This window comes from Hemiscyllium ocellatum, chromosome 5, assembly GCF_020745735.1.
Source record: "Hemiscyllium ocellatum isolate sHemOce1 chromosome 5, sHemOce1.pat.X.cur, whole genome shotgun sequence".
NCBI classification, from domain to species: domain Eukaryota; kingdom Metazoa; phylum Chordata; class Chondrichthyes; order Orectolobiformes; family Hemiscylliidae; genus Hemiscyllium; species Hemiscyllium ocellatum.
In genome coordinates, this window is record NC_083405.1 from 63,725,642 (window position 1) to 63,746,905 (window position 21,264).

At 40.5% G+C, this 21,264-nt stretch overlaps 1 protein-coding gene across 1 annotated transcript in view; it reads right to left on the minus strand.

Moving 5' to 3' along the window:
* Window positions 1–21,264, minus strand: part of galnt1 (UDP-N-acetyl-alpha-D-galactosamine:polypeptide N-acetylgalactosaminyltransferase 1) — a 133,917-nt gene that overhangs the window by 38,705 nt on the left and 73,948 nt on the right. The window lies entirely within an intron of this gene.

The following is a 21,264-nucleotide window of genomic DNA, read 5'->3' on the forward strand; positions in this document are numbered from 1 at the left end:
AGCATGCAATCCAGTGTTCATATGGTTAAAGACATTAATAATGATAAAATGCTGCCTATGAAATACATGCAGTAGCCAACTATGTGGAATACAATCCTAGCTACAAGTAATCTTGACCATGTTTTCTGTCATTACAAATTAATCATAGCCATCTCTGTGAAACAGAAATAATCACAGGTGACCTTTAAAGTGTCACCTGCTGGCCATAATTCACAAAGAACAAAGCACATAGGCTGCACAAGAGTGGAGCCAATTTCCTTTCATCTTGAATTCTAAGTATTTAGCAACATGCTCATGGTTATAATGTTCTCTTTCTTCAGTGACTTTAGGGAAGTGGGGGAAGGGAATAATATTTCATTAATCTTACTCAGCTTCCAATTTCCTACTGCATTTGCGTGACATAGCTAGTGCTGCAAGCATTGATATTGTGGTCCTTATTCCAAAGTGATACGTCCAGGCACTTCATGGGCCTCCTTCTCAGAGTCCTCCATTTCACACTGTATTCAGGCCTGTACTAAACTGTCATTCATGTGTGATGCAAATGCAGACTGTTCATGTTACTAACAGACCTTTTCTACTTCTGACAGTTCCCACATAACTTAATTAGAATTGTTACAAATAGATCCAGTCACTGTGGCCACAAGGCCAAGGCACAGAGAAGTCAAGGAACCAATGTGCCACTACGCCCTGACCCAGCAGTAACCTCCAACAGCTGCCAAACAGCTTCTAGATGAAAAAAATCAGAGCATAAGATTCCCTCAGGATGTGGAGATGGTACAGGAGGCTCAATGCCGATCATTCTCAATGCCATTTGCTCCATTCTCTTTGCCACTGCAGACTGTGGATGCCCCAGGATAACATTACAGAACTTTTCTGAGCTGGAGCAGGACTTATAATTTGAGAGTGAGTGTCAATAGTCACCCTGTACTACTAACCAAAGTGACAGCGGAGCTAAATTTTAACTGCATCTGGCTGCTTCCAAGGAACCCTGGGGAACTTGTGTGGAATCTCAATCGTCAACACAAAAGGTATCAAGGCTGCTTCCAAAGCAATTTGTGCCAAATAATGCCACTTCATCTCACTTCCCATGAAGTCAGTCCTGCAGCCTAGGCAATATGCTTTGTGAACTTAAGTGATTCACCCCAGGTGCAGGGTGCTGTAGACTGTACAAGTTGCATTGAAAGTGCCATATCATAAATGTGGTCAACTTCATTAGCAGAAGAGAGTTTTGTTCCACCATCTGTAATCATTCCACATCTTAGAAGTCTGTGCCAGTTACCCTAGCAACTGCCATGACATGCATACCCTTGAGAATTCTCAGATATATGTTTCATTTCCAGAACCAGATGGCTTACAAGGATGGTTAACTGGGAGACAAGGGATACTCTCTACATCCAAGACTGACGATTTGGTTGCACAATTGAAACAAAGTGTGCTGCAAACCCTTGCATGCTGTGCTTGGTCAACTGCAGCAGGCAAAGAGGGAATATGTTGGACAGTGAAGAGCTGACACAGTGGTATATTCTTCAGAGGAAGACAACAGAGGTATTGAGCAGGAGAAACATCACCTTCAGCATGATACAGCAATATAGCATCAGAAGCAACAAGTCAGACAGGATCTAATTAACTCACCCTTCTAACAGATTTGAATTGGGTACAGTGACCATTCATTAACCACAGAGTCATAGAACCATAGAAATGTACAGCACAGAAACAGACCCTTCAGTCCAACCCATCTATGCTGACAGATATCCCAACTCAATCTAGTCTCACCTGCCAGAAACAGACCCATGTCCCTCCAAACTCTTCAAAAGACTACCAGCATACTCATTCCCAGAAGTATATGCGGCTTTTCTTCATTATCTTTTATTAAAGACCAAGAAAATAATGTTTTCAACTGCTTATAGGTTTTCTACCTGTGATGTTCGCATATGGAACAATATCAAGATATTATGCTGGGTGCTAGGGAAAGAGTTACACTCACTTCAACACAGTTCTAACATGGCATTATATTAAGAACAGGCAGCACACGTAGCTTGGTTCTCTGCAGCTGCAGTTACTTTACAGTCATTAAGAAAAATGATAATGTAAAGAGACATAAAGGAATGTGAATGCGAGCTTTTCTTTCCAACGAAGCATGCCATCAAAATACCCTTAGAGCTGTCCTTTTTGATTCCCTTCCCATTGAGTGTGCTGTGAAGGGCTAGTCATCACCGGCAATGATTGACCTGGTGAAGAGCTAGGCTTTATGCAATTTCTGTCATCAGCTCCATATTTAAAGTCCGGGGAGAGGAAGAAGAAGGAAGAAGGAAGAAGGAAGGAGGAAGGAGGAAGGAGGAAGACTTCACCTGCTGAGTGCAAAGCAGTGTCGTACAAAGAAGTGAGCAGCAGAGAATTGAATTTCGTGACTTACTACAATTCATGGACAGAAACCTTCCATAAAACTCGCATGGCTAATGTTTGGTAAATTTTGGCCCAATATTTTTAAAATGGAGAAAAAGATATACATTAAATATTAAAACAAAGTTACCTTAATTGTCAAGTAAGAGATACATTAATTAATTCAATTAAGATTGGATTCTTTGTGGACCAGTGTTCATATATTTCAACTGAATATTTGGGGTTATCTCAATTGTTATGTGGGAAGTTACAATTTAAAAGAATGAGGGGAGGATCTCAGAAATATAAACTGTTGATGGGACTGGACAGACTTAGATGCAGAAAGAATGTTCCTGATATTAGGAAAGTCCAGAACTACGGGTCACAGTCTAAGAATAAGGGGGTAAGCCATTCAGGCCTGAGACAAGTGAGAATTTCTTCACTCATATGAACTGTGGAATTCTCTCCCACAGGAAGCTGTTGAGGCCATTTCATGAGATAGATTCATGAGGGAGCGGGATGTGGCCCTTGCATCTAATGGAATCAAGGGATATGAAGAGAAAGCGAGAATGGGATACTGAGATTGCATGATCAGACATGATTGTATTGATTGGTCGTGCAGGCTCAAAAGGGCTGAATGGCCTACTCCTGCACTTATTTTTTTCAAAAAGGTATTTATTTGATTCATAACAGGACTACTTTGACTTATTTCCCACATTATACTGAAGTTATCCAATTCAATTGTATGAAACGTTTCAAATTTTCCATGGAAAGATCTGACTTAATGGTTAGGATGGCCAATATTGCTTTGTCATAAAATACTCTTCCATCTGATTATGGTTTAAAGTCCTGGTTTTTTGTGTGTGCGCGCGTGTGCGTGTGCGTGTGCGCGCGCGCGCGCGGGGGGGTAGGGGGTAGGTGGTGAGTACTTCTCCTGCTTAGTGCAAAACAGTGTCATACAAAGAAGTGAGCGGCAGGGAATTGAATTGCGTGACTTACTACAATTCATGGACAGAAACCTATCATGAAATTGCCGTGGCTGACGTTTGCACAGTAGGTTTCACAGTAATTCATGTCAGGACAGAATCACAGAATACCATTTGATGTACATATTTTTATCAATGAACTCACATTTTTGTGAAAACAGCCATTCAGATTGTGTTTGCAAGTTATTGCACTTCCTGTTAAATATTTGAATTTATTGTAAAGTAAGTTTTAATTTAATACTCCTGTATTAATTCCATATTGTTTGACCCTTTTTCGTTCATAACACTAGTAGTTTCCTTGTTTGCATTGCTTGGTGTTTCAACTTCGTTTTCAGTTGGCAAAACAGAGGAACAATGGAAAACTCCAACTAATTCACGGCACAGTCAGGCTTCACAAGCACCATGTTGCAGAACAGTTTTTAAACTTTGGCAGTTGTGAGACGTAAAATTACAAAGTATTTTCTGAAGCTGTAGATTGGCCTGGTTACAGGATTTACTCAAACAAATTCCAGGATGCCAGGGTGAAATATTTCAGTATATAAATGTACCATTTAATTGTAAATTATAATTTACAATTAAAAAAACTACTGTCCCCAAAATTCAGCATTAAAGTGGCTGTTCAGACATGATATAGAATAGCTTGCCAAGTGATATCACAGTTTATTTCATCTGAAGAGGAGGTCCTTGGTGCCTTAGAATTCATTTGATGTGAGGAGCCGATGTTGGACTGGGGTGGACAAAGTTAAAAATCACATAACACCAGGTTATACGTCGACAGGTTTATTTGGAAGCACTAGCTTTTGGAGCACTGCTCCTTCATCAGGTGAGCAGTTCTCCAAAAGCTAGTGCTTCCAAATAAACCCACTGGGCTATAACCTGGTGTTATGCGAATTTTAACTTTTTAAATTTGAGTGATGCCTTCCCATCACTCCATCTGGGGGAGTCCAGAACTAGAGGGCATGGGTTTAGGGTGAGAGGGGAAAGATATAAAAAAAGACCAAAGGGGCAACTTTTTCACAGAGGGTAGCACATGTATGGAATGAGCTGCCAGAGGATGTGGAAGAGGCTGGTATAATTGCAACATTTAAGTGGCATCTGGATGTGTATATGAATAGGAAAGGTTTGGAGGATATGGGCCGGGTGCTGGCAGGTGGGCCTAGATTGGGCTGGGATATCTGGTCGGCATGGATGGGTTGGACCGAAGGGTCAGTTTCCATGCTGTACATCTCTATGTGCGTACATGGCAATTAATTTGCTTTATTTGAAAGATTTGATCATAGCCTTCGCCAGCAGCCCAACTCTTCCCTAAAAGAGTGACGACCATATGCTTAAACTACTGCAATTACAGATTTAAAAACTAAACAATTCCACTGACTGTTATATGAATATGTGCATGTGGGCAGAAGAGCAGCTTGGACTAATAATACAATGACAGCATAATACTCATTTATTTTCAAATCTTAACACGCCAGCTCAGCGTTATTTCCCACGAGCAATAAAAGTTCTGATTGTTAAATAAGCAAAATAAATACTCAGTTATAAACTGCTTTAAACCCAAGTATCTGAGCAATATTCCTAGTTGGAAGATGCCTTTTTTCAGTGCTCTCAGTGATGCATCAAATACAAAGATTCAAATATTACATAATGTTACAGTTTTATACACACACACACACAATAATGTCACTATTCAAGGGAAGGGAAGAAGATGGACAAATGATAATGTTATTTGCATAACACGAATGATGCATGCGCAAAGATTTGGATGATTTAGTATTCGTGAACTTGCTGAAGAGTGTGTTTTGATAATGTCACAAAGGTGACTATAACTGCACATGCACCAGTAAAATATGGCCACTGGTCATGTGTAAAATATGCTTCTCAATCATTAATAAGAGAGAGACACTGTTACTTGAGGTGATGTTGGGGGGGGGACCTGCACATTTCTATTTAGGCAGAGACTTGAAAAATTGTTTAGCCTCAGTGAAGGTAGTGTAGCCATGACTAACATTTTCTTAAAAAAAAGAATCACCATATAGCTTATCCTTTGCACGTACATTGGTTTAGCTGCTCATATTTCACGTTTGCATTGGTATTCCCATATTAGAGTCACAATTCTTTCCCATTCAGCCCATGCCAAGGCATACAAAGCAATGGGCCAAGTGCTGGAAAACAGGATTAGAATGGTCCACTGGTTGTTTTTGACTGTGCAGGAGTAATGGGCCAAAGAGCCTCTTTCTGTGCTGTAGACCTCTATGATTATGACATTAAGTTGTGACTTTTCCTTAGTGGCTTGTCCTCAACCTTTAAAAGAAAAGGAGTCATTTAAACAGTAGCTGGTATCATTAAACAAATTCTGCTCAGATATTCAGGATCTTTCACTAGAATCTCCCCCAAACCCAAATAATGATATTTACTTCCTAGACCATGCCACACGTCATAACAGTTTTCAGTTTTCCTGATCACTTCAGAATTCCAACATAAACTAAGAACATGTTTTGACCAGAAAAACCGAACGGAGGCTCAATATAGCTTCTGCCAGTTGTCATTATATCCTTGGTCTAGTCATGAAGATTGAATTAAATTGGTTAAAAAAAGGTCTGTACCCTTTCACATCAAGAAAACATTTGATGAATGAGCCCCAGGAGGCCAGTAATACTAAAGTCAAATCCAAGTCATTGATAATTAGGGACAAATCCAGTAACATCAAGTAAGAACGTCATGGCTGCTAGATGCAGAAGAACATAAGGAATGAGAGCAGGAGTAGGTCATTCAGGTATTTGAGTCCATGTCACCATTCAATGGGATCATTGAAATGATTTTCTATTTAACACCATTTTCTTGCATTATCTCTATTTTTCATAATTTTTTTTTAAAATGCAGAAATCCGTCAACCTTAGTCCTGAACATACTTAATTATAAGCCTTCATAAGCAGAGAATGTCATGATCCTAAATAAACTAACCCTTGTTCAGAGACTGCATCCCCTGGTTTTAGACTCCCATGTTAAGGGAAATATCAGCCCTGCATCTTCCCGTTGAGTAGTCTAAGAATTTTACATACTTGGATGAGATTATCATTCATTCTTCAAAATTCCATAGAATAAGGGTCCAAATGTTTGAATCAATTGTCAAAAGGGCAACTCTCTTCCAACCCAGGAACTAGAATTAGAATTCCTACAGAATGGAAACAGGCCCTCCGGCCCAAAGTCCATACCAACCCTCCAAAGAGCCATTACCCAACCAGATCCATTACCCTACCCTATTACTCTGCATTTCCCCTGATTATTGCACCTAACCCACACATCCCTGAACATACTGAGCAATTTAGCTTGACCAACTTGCCTAACCTGCACATCTTTGGACCATTGAACCACCATGTTTGCCCATCGTTTGGTGAAATCCCATTGCACTCTTTCCAAGACAGTGATGTCTTTGTCGGTAAAAGGACAAAAAAAATTGTACACAATATTTAAGATGTGGTTTCATCAATGCTCTGTACAACTGCAGTAATCATCCTAACTATGCAAAAACAGTGCAGAGGTTCTTTACATCAACATCCTAAGTCAAATTGTCTTCAGAGGTGAAGTTATTGAAAACAGAGTTATCATAAATCCATAGGTGGCTTATAAATGATCAGGTCAATATTGGTCACAGGTCTGTACCTCAGTGTAAAGACATTAAGACACAGGAGCAGAAATTAGGCTACTCAGCCCACTGAATCTGCTCTGCCAATCAAATTATGGCTAAAAAACTTTTTCAACCCCAATTTCCAACTTTCCCCCTGTAGCCTTTGATCCTTTCAGCAATCAAGAACCTATCATCTCAGTCTTAAATATACACAATGGGCTGGTTTCCACAGCCTTCTGTGGCAATGAATTCCACTGATCCACCACTCTCTGGCTGAAAAAGTGTTTCTCCTTACCTCTGTTCTAAAGGGTCTTGCCTTTACTCTAAGGCTGTGCTCTCAGGTCCTTGTTTCTCCTGCCAATGGAAACATCTTCACAACATCCACTCTGTCCAGGCCAATCAGTAATCTGTAAGGTTCAATTAGATCCCCACTCTTCCTCCTAAACTCCTGGGATCATTCTCGTGAATGTCCTCTGAACCCACGCCAGGGCCAATACATCTTTCCTTAAGTATTAGGCTTAAAATTGCTCACAATACTCTAAATATGGTCTGACCAAAGCCTTATAAAGCCTCAGAAGTGCATCCCTGCTTTTATATTCTAGTCCTCTTGAGATGAATGACAACATTGCATTTGCCTTTCTAACTACTGACTCAACCTGCATTTATCAAGAGAAACAAGGACTCCCAAGTCCTTCTGCACTTCATATTTCTGAATTTGCTCCCCATTTAGAAAATAGCCCATGCCTCAATTTCCCACATTGTATTTCATCTGCCACTTTGCCCACTCGCCCAACCTGTCTAAATCTTTCTGCAGTCTCCCCACCTGCTCAATACTAACTGCTCCGCCACCTATCTTTGTATCATCTGTTAACTCAGCCAGAAGGCCCTCAGTTCCTTCATCTAGATCATTAATATGTAAAGCAAAAAGTTGTGGTCCCAACACTGATTCTTGTGGAACACTAGTCACTGGCTTCCATCCTAAGAAGGTCATTTTTATCCCTATTCTCTGCCTTCTGCCAGACAGCCCATCTTCACTCCATGCTAGCACCTTGCCTTGAACACCACGGGCGGCACGGTGACTCAGTGGTTTGCACTGCTGCATCAGAGTGCCAGGGATCCGGGTTCGATTCCCGCCTTGGGCAATGGTCTGTGTGGAGTTTGCACATTCTCTCAGTGCCTGCGTGGGTTACCTCCGGGTGCTCTGGCTTCCTTCCATAATCTAAAGATGTGCAGATCAGGTGAATTGGTCATGCTAAATTGCCCATAGCATTAGATGCATTAGTCAGGGGTAAATATAGGGTAGGGAATGGGTTTGGGTGGGTTACTCTTTGGAGGGTCAGTGTGAACTTGATGGGCCAAATGGCCTGTTTCCATACTGTAGGGAATCTAATCTTATTCAGCAGTTTCCTATGTGGTTGATAACATCCATTGGCTCTCCTTGATCTAACCTGCTCATTATCTCCTCAAAAAAGAATTCTAGCATATTTGTCAGGTATGACCTCCCCTTGATGAAACCATGCTGACTTTGTCCTATTTTACAATGCACTTCCAAATACTTATAAATCTCATCCTTCACAATGGACTCAACGACTGAGCCTTTAATTTCTTGACTTTTGCCTTGCTCCCTTCTTAAATAGAAGATTACAATAATGATTGTCCAGTCCTCTGGGACCTCCCTGACTCTAGTGGTACCTGAAAGACCACTTCTAAAGCCTCCACTATCTCTTCATTGTTAAGAAATTTTACGAGAGTTTCATCACCTTTGAATCATGTTGTGTCAATTCTATTCTTGTGACCATCAATTTCACAATATGACTTTGGATCGGGGACAATTATGTCCAGTGAAATAGTGCTGGGTGAAATTAATAAAATATATTTCTCTTGCTATGTTTCATTTGATTTGGATAGGTGCTGCTGTTCTTGGGGTGTGTGTAGCACTAAAAGCAAAGTACTGAGAAGCTGAAGATATGAAACAAAAGCAAAATGTGCTGGAGTAACTCAGGTCTGACAGCTGGGAGAGACAAAATTAATATTTATAATCTAATGTGTCATTTTGGAACTGAAGAGAGCTGAAAATGATGGTTTTTATGCTGTTGATAAAGGAGGAGGAGAAAAAGTGAAACAGATGGCGAGACTGCTCAGAGCAAAGGGAGTAGTAACTGTAGCAGAGACAAATGGGTAATGATGATGGGGGTGAATGGTAGATCAAAGATTAACTGCACTGATAACAAACCAATGCAAACTAATCATTGAAGGTAGGGGATGAAATCAAATGGAGGATACTGCTCATGCTCTGAAGTTGCTGTACTAAATGTTGAGTCTAAATGGTTCTAAAGTGGAAAACAAAATGCTATTCTTCCAACTTGCATTTGGCTTTGCTGGAGAACAGCAGTAGGGCTAGGACTGAAATGTTACACCAACAGAAACTCCATTGTTGCTCTGGGTGGGGGTGGGGGGTCAAGGATTGAGGGCAAGTGTGCAGGAAATGGATCAGGCATGGGTGAAGGCCCTGACAACCAGAGTGTGGAGTAATCCTCTATTGAGGGAAAAAAAACAGTACACTTGAGGCACCCTTCTGAAAGGTGGTATCATCAGGACAGATTAGCTGGACATGGAGAAACTCAGAATGTAATTAATTTTACACTGAATATATGGGGGACAGAAAAATCAGAGTAATTCAGATGCACAGCATGGAAACAGACGCTTCGTTCCAACTCGTCCAATCCTTTCAAGTTCCACAACATCTTTCTGACAGGAAGGAGACCAGAATTGCATCCAATATTCCAACAGTGGCCTAACTAATGTCTTGTACAGCAGCAATGTCCCAACTCCTGTACTCAATACTCCTGACCAACAAAAGAGAGCATACCATTTGCCTTCTTCACTATCCCATCTACCTGCAACTCCACTTTCCAGGAGCTATGAATCTGCACTCCAAGATCTCCTTGCTTAGCAATACTCCCCAGGACCTTACCATTAAGTGTATAAGTCCTGCTAAGATTTGCTTTCCCAAATGTGAGGCAGCACCTCACATTTATTTGAATTAAACTCCATCTGCCACTTCTCGGCCCATTGGCCCATCTGATCAAGATCCTGTTGTAATCAGAGGTAACCTTCTTCGTTATCCATTACACTTCCAATTTTGGTGTCATCTGCAAACTTACTAACTATACCTCTTCTGTGCACATTCAAATCATTTATGTAAATGACAAAAAGTAGAGGACCCAGCACCGATCCTTATGGCACTCCACTGGTCACAGGCCTCCAGTCTCAAAAACAACCCTCCACCATCACCCTCTGTCTTCCATCTTTGAGCTAGTTCTGTACCCAAATGGCTAGTTCTCTCTCTATTCCTTGAGATCTAACATTGCTAACCAGTCTCCCATGGAGAACCTTGTCGAACGCCTTACTGAAGTCCATATAGATTACATCTACTGCTCTGCCCTCATCAATCCTCTTCGTTTCTTCTTCAAAAAACTCAATCAAGTTTGTGAGACATGTTTCCCATGCACAAAGCCATCTCAACTATCCCTAATCAATCCTTGCTTTTCCAAATACATGTATATCCTGTCCCTCAGGAATCCCTCCAAGAACTTGCCCACCAGCAATGTCAGACTCACTGGTCTATAGTTCCCTGGCTTGATCTTACTGCCCTTCTTAAACAGTGACACCACGTTAGCCAAACTCCAGTCTTCCGGCACCTCATCTGGGAATATCAATGATACAAGTATCTCAGCAAGAGGTCCAGCAATCACTTCTCTAGCTTCCCACAGAGTTCTAGAGTATACCTGATCAGGTCCTGGGGATTGATCCACCTTTAACCGTTTCAAGACATCCAGCACTTCCTCCTCTGTAATCTGGACATTTTGCAAGGTGTCACCATCTATTTCGCTACTTTCTATATCTTCCATATCCTTTTCCACAGTAAATACTGATGCAAAATATTCATGTAGTACCTCCCCCATTTTCTGTGGCTCCACACACAGGCCACATTGCTGATCTTTGAGGGGCCCTATTCTCTCCCTAGTTACCCTTTTGTCCTTAATATATTTGTAAAAACCCTTTGGATTCTCCTCAATTCTATTCGCCAAAGCTATTTCATGTCCCCTTTTTGCCCTCCTGATTTCCCTCTTAAGTATACTCCTCTTGCCTTTATACTCTTCTGAGGATTCACTTGATCTATCCTGTCTATACCTGACATATGCTTCCTTCTTTTTCTTAACCAAACCCTCAAATTCTTTAGTCATCCAGCATTCCCTATACCTACCAGCCTTTCCTTTCACCCTAACAGAAATATACTTTTGCTTGATTCCTGTTATCTCATTTCTGAAGGCTTCCCATTTTCCAGCCGGCCCTTTACCAGCGAACATTTGCCCTCAATCAGCTTTCGAAAGTTCTTGCCTAATACCATCAAAATTGGCCTTTCTCCAATTTAGAACTTCAACTTTTAGATCTGGTCTATCCTTTTTCAGCACTATTTTAAAACAAATAGAATTATGGTCGCTGGCCCCAAAGTGCTCCCCCACTGACACCTCAGTCATCTGCCCTGCCTTATTTCCCAAGAGTAGGTCAAGTTTTGCACCTTCTCTAGTCGGTACATCCACATACTGAATCAGAAAATTATCTTGTACACACTTACCAAATTCCTCTCCATCCAAACCCTTAACACTATGGTAATCCCAGTCTATGTTTGGAAAGTTAAAATCCCCTACTATAACTACCCTATTATTCTTACAGATAGCCGAGATCTCCCTACAAGTTTGTTTCTCAATTTCCCTCTGACTATAATACAATCCCAATAAGGAGATCATCCCTTTCTTATTTCTTAGTTCCACCCAAATAACTTCTCTGGATGTATTTCCAGGAATATCCTCTCTCAGCACAGCTGTAATGCTATCCCTTATCAAAAATGCCACTCCGCACTCTTTCCATCCTTCCTGTAACATTTGTATCCTGGAACATTAAGTTAGCAGTCCTGCCCATCCTTGAGCCATGTTTCTGTAATTTCTATGATATCCCAGTCCCATGTTCCTAATCATGCCCTGAGTTCATCTGCCTTCCCTGTTAGGCCCCTTGCTTTGAAATAAATGCAGTTTAATTTATTAGTTGTACCTTGTCCCTGCCGGCTCTGACTGTTTGACTCGCTTCTGCTCTCAATTGTACCAGTCTCTAGATTGATCTCTTTCTTCACTATCTCCCTGAGTCCCACCTCCCCACCTTACTAGTTTAAATCCTCCTGAGCAGCTCTAGCAAATCTTCCTGCCAGTATATTAGTCCCCTTCCAATTCAGGTGCAAACCGTCCTTCTTATACAGGTCATTTCTAACCCAAAAGAGATTCCAATGGTCCAAAAAATGTGAATCCTTCTCCCATACACCAGCTCCTCAACCATGCCTTCATCTGCTCTATTCTCCTATTCCTGCCCTCACGAGCTTGTAGCACCGGAAGTAATCCAGATATTACTACTCTCAAGGACCTCCTTTTTAAGTTCCTGCCTAACACGCTGTCATCTCCCTTCAGAATCTCAACCTTTTCCCTTACTATGTCATTGGTTCCAATATGGACAATGACCTCTTGCTGGCCCCTATCCCCCTTGAGAACATTCTGCACCCTCTGAGACATCTTTGATCCTGGCACCAAGGAAGCAACACACCATTCTGATTTCTCACTGTTGGCCATAGTAATGTCTGTCTGTACCTCGAACTAGAGAGCCCCCTAACAGAATTGATCTCTTGGACCCCATTGTACCCCTCGTTGCATTAGAGCCAGTCTCAATACCAGAAACTTGGCTGTTCATGCTACGTTCCCCGATAATCCATCATCCCCTACATTTTCCAAAACAGCATAACTGTTTGAAATTGGTATAGCCACAGACGGCTCCTGCACTAGCTGCCTACCTCTCTTACCTTTCCTGGAGTTAACCTATGTGACTGTATCTGAGACTTTTCCCCCTTCCTATAACTGCCATTCATCACATACTGTTGCTGTTGCAAATTCCTCATTGCTTCTAATTGTCTCTCCAATCGATCCATTTGATCTGATAAGATTCGCAACCAACAGCATTTATGGCAGAAAAAATCCACAGTAACCCTTAAACTCTCTTTAAACTCCCACATCTGACAAGAAGCACATAATCACTCTACTAAAGCCATTTTTGCTCCTTTACAATCTACAGGCCCAGAAAATAACACTGTCTTATTCCTCTACAAAACACTGCCCCAGGTTATATGAACAGTTATGGTTTTTTGTTTAAGCTTAATCAAGAGACATATCTCAAAAAACATAATCAAGAAAGAACCCACTCTACTCACTACTGCAGGCTTTCTGTTCCCACTTAAAAACAATACACTTATCTGCTTCTGTGCTGTGAACTTCACCCAACAGTTTCTCCAAGATCAGTTGTGAATTTCACTGTTTGTTAATTTTCCCAGATGCACGCAGATGTTCAGCAATACAGCAATACAAAGGCAGTAACTGTGCAGGTTCACTGCTGTGTCAGTTTCTTTCTCTCTCTCCTGCACTGACCTCACCACGTACTTCCTTTGTCTGTTCTTCTCCCTTTTAAAACTGCTGTTGCCAAAACTTTTAATTTAAAGTCAAGTTAATTTTGAAGGCCTGAAAGCAGAGCTAGGTAAACTGGAAAATTACTTTTAGGAGTTGGTAATAATGTTTCATTGACTTGCATTTAGGGGGAATATTTCAGTATACATTCCAAGAAAGAAGTTGTTCAAGGGAAAGAGTTGAATTTGAATTGAATTTATTGATGTGTCGCAAGGCACAGTGAAAATCGTTGTTTTGCGAGCAATACAGGCAGATCAGAGTTAAGTAGCATAGAAAAGTAAATAATAGGTAAATAGCAGCAAAAACAAAAACACAGGTACAGGCACATGTTAAGAGTTTGAGTGTCCATTCAGTATTCTAACAGTAGGGCAGAAACTGTTTTGCAACCGGCTGGTGCATGTTCAGGCTTCTGTACCTCCTCCTCAAATGGTAAAATTGCCAGGGTGGGATGGATCTTTGAGAATGCTGGCGGCCTTTCCTTGACAGTGGGCCCAGTAGATGGATTCCACAGATGGGATCGGTGATTGTCCGGGCCGAGTTCACCACTCTCTGTGACCGTCTCTGACTTTGAATGGCACAGTTGCCACACCAGGTAGTGATACATCAAGACAGCATGCTCTCGATGGTGCACCTATAAAAGTTGGCAAGGGTATTTGCTGTCATGCCAAATTTTCTCAGCTGTCTGAGGAAGAAGAGACAGTGTTGGGCCTATGTAACTAGAGCATAAACATGAAGAAAGCTTGTTGTAGATGACTACTCCCAGGAGTTTAATACTCCCCACTCGTTTCATCTCTGTGTTAACGTGTAGGGGAACACGAGTAACATCCCACCAAAAGTCAATAACGAGATCCTTGATTTAGCTGGCATTGAGAGCTAGGCTGTTCTCAGTGCACCATTTTTCCAGGTCTTCCACCTCCCGTCTGCAGTCTGAGATTTGACCAATTATGTGGTCTCATCAGCGAACTTGTAAATGACATTAGTCTGATATTTGGTGACACAGTCATGGGCATACAGTGAGTACAGTAGGGGGCTGAGTACGCACCAGTGTTGAGTGTTAGTGAGGATAAAATATTGTCCCCAATCTTCACTGATTGTGGCCTGTGGGTCAGGAAACTGAGGATCCGGTTGCAGAAAGTCATTGAAACATGATGCATGAGCCTTCTTAGGCACAGGGATGATGTTGGCCCTCTTGAAGCAGGCAGGGAATGTGGCCTGTTGCAGGGAGAGGTTGAAGATGTCAGAAAAGACCTCTGCCAGTTGATCTGTGCATGCCCTGAGTGCACGGCCTAGTACTCCGTCCGGTCCCATCACTTTTCTTGGATTCACACAAAGGAAAACTGATCTGACCTCTGATGCAGTGACTATTGGGGTAAGTTCATCATGATTTGTTGAAATAGGTGTTACCTCTCTACTGAAATTCTGGTCAGAGCAAGCATAGAAGGCGTTGAGACAATCTGGGAGGTTCATTATCCATATTTCATTAAAACAGAGTGATTAGTCCAAAATAACTGCCCATACATGTACAGAAGTGGACCATGATGTCAGCTGGCCATGTGAGGATGCAGTAAGCATCTACTCACATCACTGACTTCACTGCAATTTGGGGCAGGAGGGCAAGCAGGCCAGGAAGGCTTGGTGTTAAGGTGGAGCTTCACCTCTCTGGCAGATTAGCTCTCCGCCACCTTGCCACCCTGCCATCATTTGCAGCAGTGGAGGGCAGTGCGCAGGTGCATGGGAAAATGAATTTAGCTTTAAACTAATCTCAGATTTAGTAGCAGAGTAACAATGTACAACCACTACTTTTCAATCACAATTACAGAAAATATTTGCCATGTTTCTCTGACCATGATGCCAAACATGGAGCATAGCATAAAAGAAAAAAACAAGTAGGAAGAAATAAATGGGGGAAAAAAAATACCTTTCAGCAGTTGGCTCTTGTAAGTGACTCTATCTTTGATATTTGATAAGATTTGAAAAATTAACAAAGATCCAAATCTTAAAATTGGAACAGACCGAGTGATATGTTGAGTTGTGAAAACAAAAGGTGAGGGAATAAAATCCTCTCAAGTTAAGTGAACAGAACTACTAAAAACAAGGAAGACTATAGCTTTGAGTTTGTAATTGTTATGTGCATTAGTAATCTCTGCCATTTTTTCAGGAAAAGTTAAAATCATACTACATATTGCACCAAAATATCTTCAATTTGAGAAGATTACAAGCCAAAGTACATAACTTTAAACACAGTGCCCTGTTTTATTTAGACAAAAATACTTTGCACCTTTATCAAACAAAGGGATTATGGAGACAGCTAATTGTTGCTGCAAACATGGCAACATTCGCACCCATCAGAATCTACCTGCCTGGTCAGACAATTAAGATTAACAAGTAACTGTTCTTGCTGCATCTCTGTGCCAATGATGGCCAAACCAATCAGCATCCTCTTCCCATGCTGTATAAAATGGTGCCCCTTTGTACAACTCTATATTCCTTGCATCTTAGCTCTGATGACTACAATATGAAAAATTTCAACTTCTTGTCTTTTAGAAATGTTCAAATTAATGGATTTTTTTATTACTATAACTTAAAACAACTGTGCAATTCTCTCTTCAGTTTCTCTAGTTGCCCAAGTCAAAACTTCAGCAGATTCACTACTGTTGCGTAAGGACCTAAAACAGAAGTAGGCGATTCAGCCCCTCAAGTCTGTCCCACAATTCTATAAGACCATGACTGATCTATCCAAGGCCTCAACTCCACAACACTTCAAAAATCTATTATATGCTCTTTAATACATCTTGCAATCTAAGTGCACTCAAGCAAAGAAATCCAGACATTCAATTCTTTCCTGTTGAAGCTCTGAACCCACCTCTCACTGCAACTTCACATCAATTTCCCCACATGTCCTGTAGGGAACAGTTCAGCTTAAGGCCTATTACATCAATTTCATAACTTTTTTAAAAGATGTCCAATCAGCTTTCACTCCAATATTGTGACAAAACATCCCAAGTTATTATCACAAACCTTGTGAATGCGACGATCACGGCTAATTTACAGAGCATGACACCAGTTATATACCATTATTTGCCAATTATTTTCTTCCAATTTCAGCTGAGAAGAGGGGTGGGAACAACCTCCCTTTTGACACTTTTGTTCTAATACACAGAACTCAGACGTCAGTTTACAGCAGTGCTGACTGGCATGCATAGAACCTCTCGGCAGTTGCGTGATCGCAAATCTTCGAGGGAGCATTGGTGGAGATTTAGTCTTATTAACATTTATCGTGTAGCTAACAGGAATGAAACATTTTATGAGCATCGTCCACAAACTGACAGCCTGCTTTCCTACAAGAGTAAATGCTTTAAGAATGCTTCATTGACCATTAAACTGCTTCTCACTGCGCGATGTCGTAAACCACATGCAATTTTTCTCACTAAGTTGCTCTGTTAATCTTACATTTCTTTTTGACTATGTGGTTTACCCTTTGAGATAATTTGCTTTTTTGAACATTGAAGGGATGTCAGAAAAATAATGACTGAAGGAACACAAGTTACTAGGTCAGATAGATTTCCTATTTTCAGGTCAGTAACAAACTGGCATACAGTTTCAACATTTTGTAGCCATAAACAAAAATCCACAGAGTTCAAGCAGCGACCTTTCAGATACTATAACTATTTTTGTCTATATGTCCCCAACAATGTCTTCATCCTACACAAAAAATGCAAATGCAAAGTTAACAATCAATTTCTGAAGCATGCAGTCTTACTGAAACATTTACAATTTTGAGAGGAGGCTTGACAGGGTCTATGCTGAAAGCACGCTTCCTACAATCTTCCAAGATACGTGCATCTCTACAAGTCTAGTCTTTTGTTCATCTGATCTTCACAACTCCACAATTGCATCTTCAGTTTCCTCAGTCCCAAGCTCTGGAATACCCATCCTATTCTTCACTGCTTTTCCCTTTTTGGGATTAATGTACTTTTGACCAACTTGATCCAATGTCTCCCTTGTATGGCTGTGTTGTTTTTTTTGTTTTGTAATGTTCCTGTGTAACACTTTGGGACATTGCATCACATTAAGATGATCCTGTACAGGACATTTCACTGCTGAAATATCCAATGACTTCTGTGGCATTATGTTAAAGAAAGTCTGCCAGGAAAGAGGGACTGGAGGAATGTGCAGCAAATCAGCATCACAGAAATGGCAGAGAGAGGAGAAGCAGTGCATGCATCTGAACCAGCAAGAGACATAGCAGAGACATCAGCTTCAAAAAGTACTGGAGAGAGCAGTCAGCAGCCTCTCAAACAATAGCAGAGAATGGGTCTGTAAATTCAAAAAGTGAAGAGGGGACCTGTGCTAGCAGGGCTACAATAGTGGGAGTTAAAAACTAGTGCTGGGTGGAGTGCCCCCTTAAATTTGTTTCTTTGCACATGAACCAAAAGTGTGACATCAGGAGATCAGGTTGGTTATTGGTGGATAATTGTGTCTTCTGATCAGCCAATTGATTTAAAAATCTGTGATACTGTTGCAAATGAATATAGTTAAGAAATTCACCTTGAAAATATTTAACGTCCAAATTAATCAATAGCATCGAATAGATGTGGCTAGGCAAGCAGTATGTTGCAGCTGTGGTATATGGAAATGGTGAATGACAACACAATCCATGATGACTATGGCTACAGCAAGTATTGGCTTCTCAGGACATTTTGACTCAGAGTTTATGAATTAGAGTCTGAGCTCTGGACGCTGTTACAACACCAGAGAATGGAATGGATAGGCAAGTGCGCGTTTCAGGACACAGTCTCAAAATTAGATCAACTATATCAAATTTGGTCCATGGTCAGCAATAGGAGGGCATGATTGAGAGGGAGGCAAATATGAGGATCCAGAATTTAGCCTGGAGGAGCCTCAGCCAGTGCCTTTGCCTACAAATAAGAGGCTCTTGTTCACAACATGGCCAAGGGCACAAAACAGCAAGGAGGATGAGCGAACTGACCACAACACCATGGCCCAGAGCATCATTCAAGTTGGGGGCTGAGAAGAAAAATGTAGCAGTAACAGGGATACTGTTATCACAGAACAGATACTGTTCTCTGTTAAGACAAGGTCCTAATGGTTGGTTGTGTTGCCTACTTAGCAGTAAGGTTCAGGACATTTCTTGTCAGTGGAGAGGAAGGAAGATGATCCAGTTGTGGTCCATATAGCTTCTAATGGAATAAGGTCAAAAAGAGGTAGGTTAGCTTCATTAATAAAGGAATATTCTTACAGTGGTGAATAATGATACAGGTGCAATAGATGATGTTGAATCTATTGTACCTGTGACGGGAATCTATGATGGGATAAAGAAATGACAAGAGAAGAAGTCACAAGTGGGAATCATCCATAGCCTCCTGAAGAGTTGTCTCACTGTAGAAATGAGTATAAAATAGTTGGGAAAATAGAACTATGAGAAAGGCAGTATTGTGTAGTAGCAGGCATTTAACTAGATATTTCAATGTTCAGCAAAATTTATTCCAGTCAAAAAGATGGACTCAATGAGAAGGATGAACCATTCGTGATTAACAAAGGCATTGCAGGAGAGCATCCAAGTAAAACTAAGGTACACAACATGTCAAAACTAGTGGCAGACCAGAGGATTGTGATTTTGTTTCATTTTTAAAAGGAACCAGCAACAGATGACTACTATGTTAATAAAGAGTGAGAAAATTGATTATGACTAGGAAATTGGTAAAAAATAAAATCATCAGCAGGTAAATATTAAAAAAAAGCTGAAGTAAAACAAAGAACTGAGGATGCTGGAGAACTGAAACAGAAACTATAGGTAGCAACAACCCTTCAGCAGAACTAATGGTGAAATGTTAACTCTGCTTTCTTCCCACTGATGCTGTCAGATCTGCCGAGTTTCACCAGCAATTTCTGTTTTTGTTTCACTAGCTAAACTAAGTGTGGAACCTTTGAAGGTTGCAATTGGTGAATTAAAATGGGGAACATACAAAGGGCAGATATGTTAAAGTAATATTTTGCATTAGTCTTCATGGTAGAAGATTCTATAAACATTCCAAAGATAACAGGCATGTAAATTACGAACGGCAGTAAAGATCTTCTAATAGTTTCTAGCACAAGGACAAAATATTTGATAAATTAATTGGATTAAAAGCAAACAGGTTGCCAGAACCAGATTTCCTTTAAACCCTTGGATGGAGGTTGTGATTGCAGAGGTAGTGGAAGCATTGGTTAAAATATTCCAGAGCTCACTGGATTCTGTACATTCTCCAGTGGATTAAAACATTGCTAATGTTATGCCTCTTTCAAGGAGGGAGAGAAACAGAAAACAGGCAACTGTATGCCAGTTAGCAGATCATTTGTCATTGGAAAATGTTAGAGTCCATTCTTAAGGAAGAAAAAACAGGGCCTTCAGAAACGATTAACATAAGCAAACAAAATCAGTATCGTTTTGCAAGTGAGATAATCTTTAACAAATTTGCTACAGTTCTTTGAGAATATAACAAGCAGAGTTGATAAAACTGAACCTGCAGTCAATGGATCTGGATTTTCAGAATGCAATCAGATAAGAGGTTATTGCACAAGACAGGAGTTCAAGGTATTGTGGGTAATGTTTTAATATGGATGATTGGTTAATAAGGGATAGTGTTGGGATTAACACATCATCTTTTTCAGATTGGAATGACGTAACTAGTGGAATGGCACAAAAGTCAGTCCAGTGGTCTGAATTATTTACCGTCATATTAATAATTTGAAGGAGGGGGCAGAATACAAGATATTCAAATTTGATGTTATATAAAAATATGTAGGAGAGCATGCTGAGATGAGAACACAAAGAATGTACAAGGGGATATGAATAGGTTCAGTGAGTTGGCAAAAATTTGGCAATGAAGCTTAAATGTAAGAAAATGAGGTCATGCACTTTGATAGCAAGAATCAAAAGATGATGCAAACTGAGAGAGCATTCTGAAGAGTGCAGCACACAGGTTTTTGGGTGTGCCTGTACAAAAAACACAAGGTTAGCATGTAGGTGCAGCAAAATACTTATGGCAGCTAATGGAATTAGTAAGAGGTTAGAGTTTAAAAATAGAAAAGTCTTATCATAACTACACAGAGTGTTTGGGAGGTCACACCTGGAGCATTGCATAGAAGTTTGGTTCCCACATTAAAACAAAAGATTAAAATGGCATCAAAGCTTATCCAGAAGTGATTCACTAGGCTGATTCCTGGGAATGAAAGGATTGACTCATCAAAAATGATTGAACAGGTTAGGCCTTTATTTGTTAGTGTTTAGAAGAACAAGAGCTGGCATTTCCAATTTGGTCAGACTATTAGCAGAAACTTTATAAAACTGTACCAACAAATGCAGCAGTATATTACAAGGACTAAAATGGTATAAAAGAAAAATAAACCATCACTTTTCAAGTGATGAGCATGGTGCAAGCTATTCAAACTTGCCACATTCCATATGAACCATTAGTAGAGTCAGCAAGCCACATGAAAGGTATAGTGGAATATTACAATTGAGGCTGGTGTATATTATTTTGCTTATTTGTAGTACCAAACTCCTCATCTATTTGCTACATATTTTAACAATAAATGGGACATCCAAGTATGTAAGATATCCATAAATACACACAATATTGAAGTACAGTTGACAGAGCTTTCGTAATAGGAAAATACATGTAAAAAGGTGAAATATAACCTCCAGCTAAAT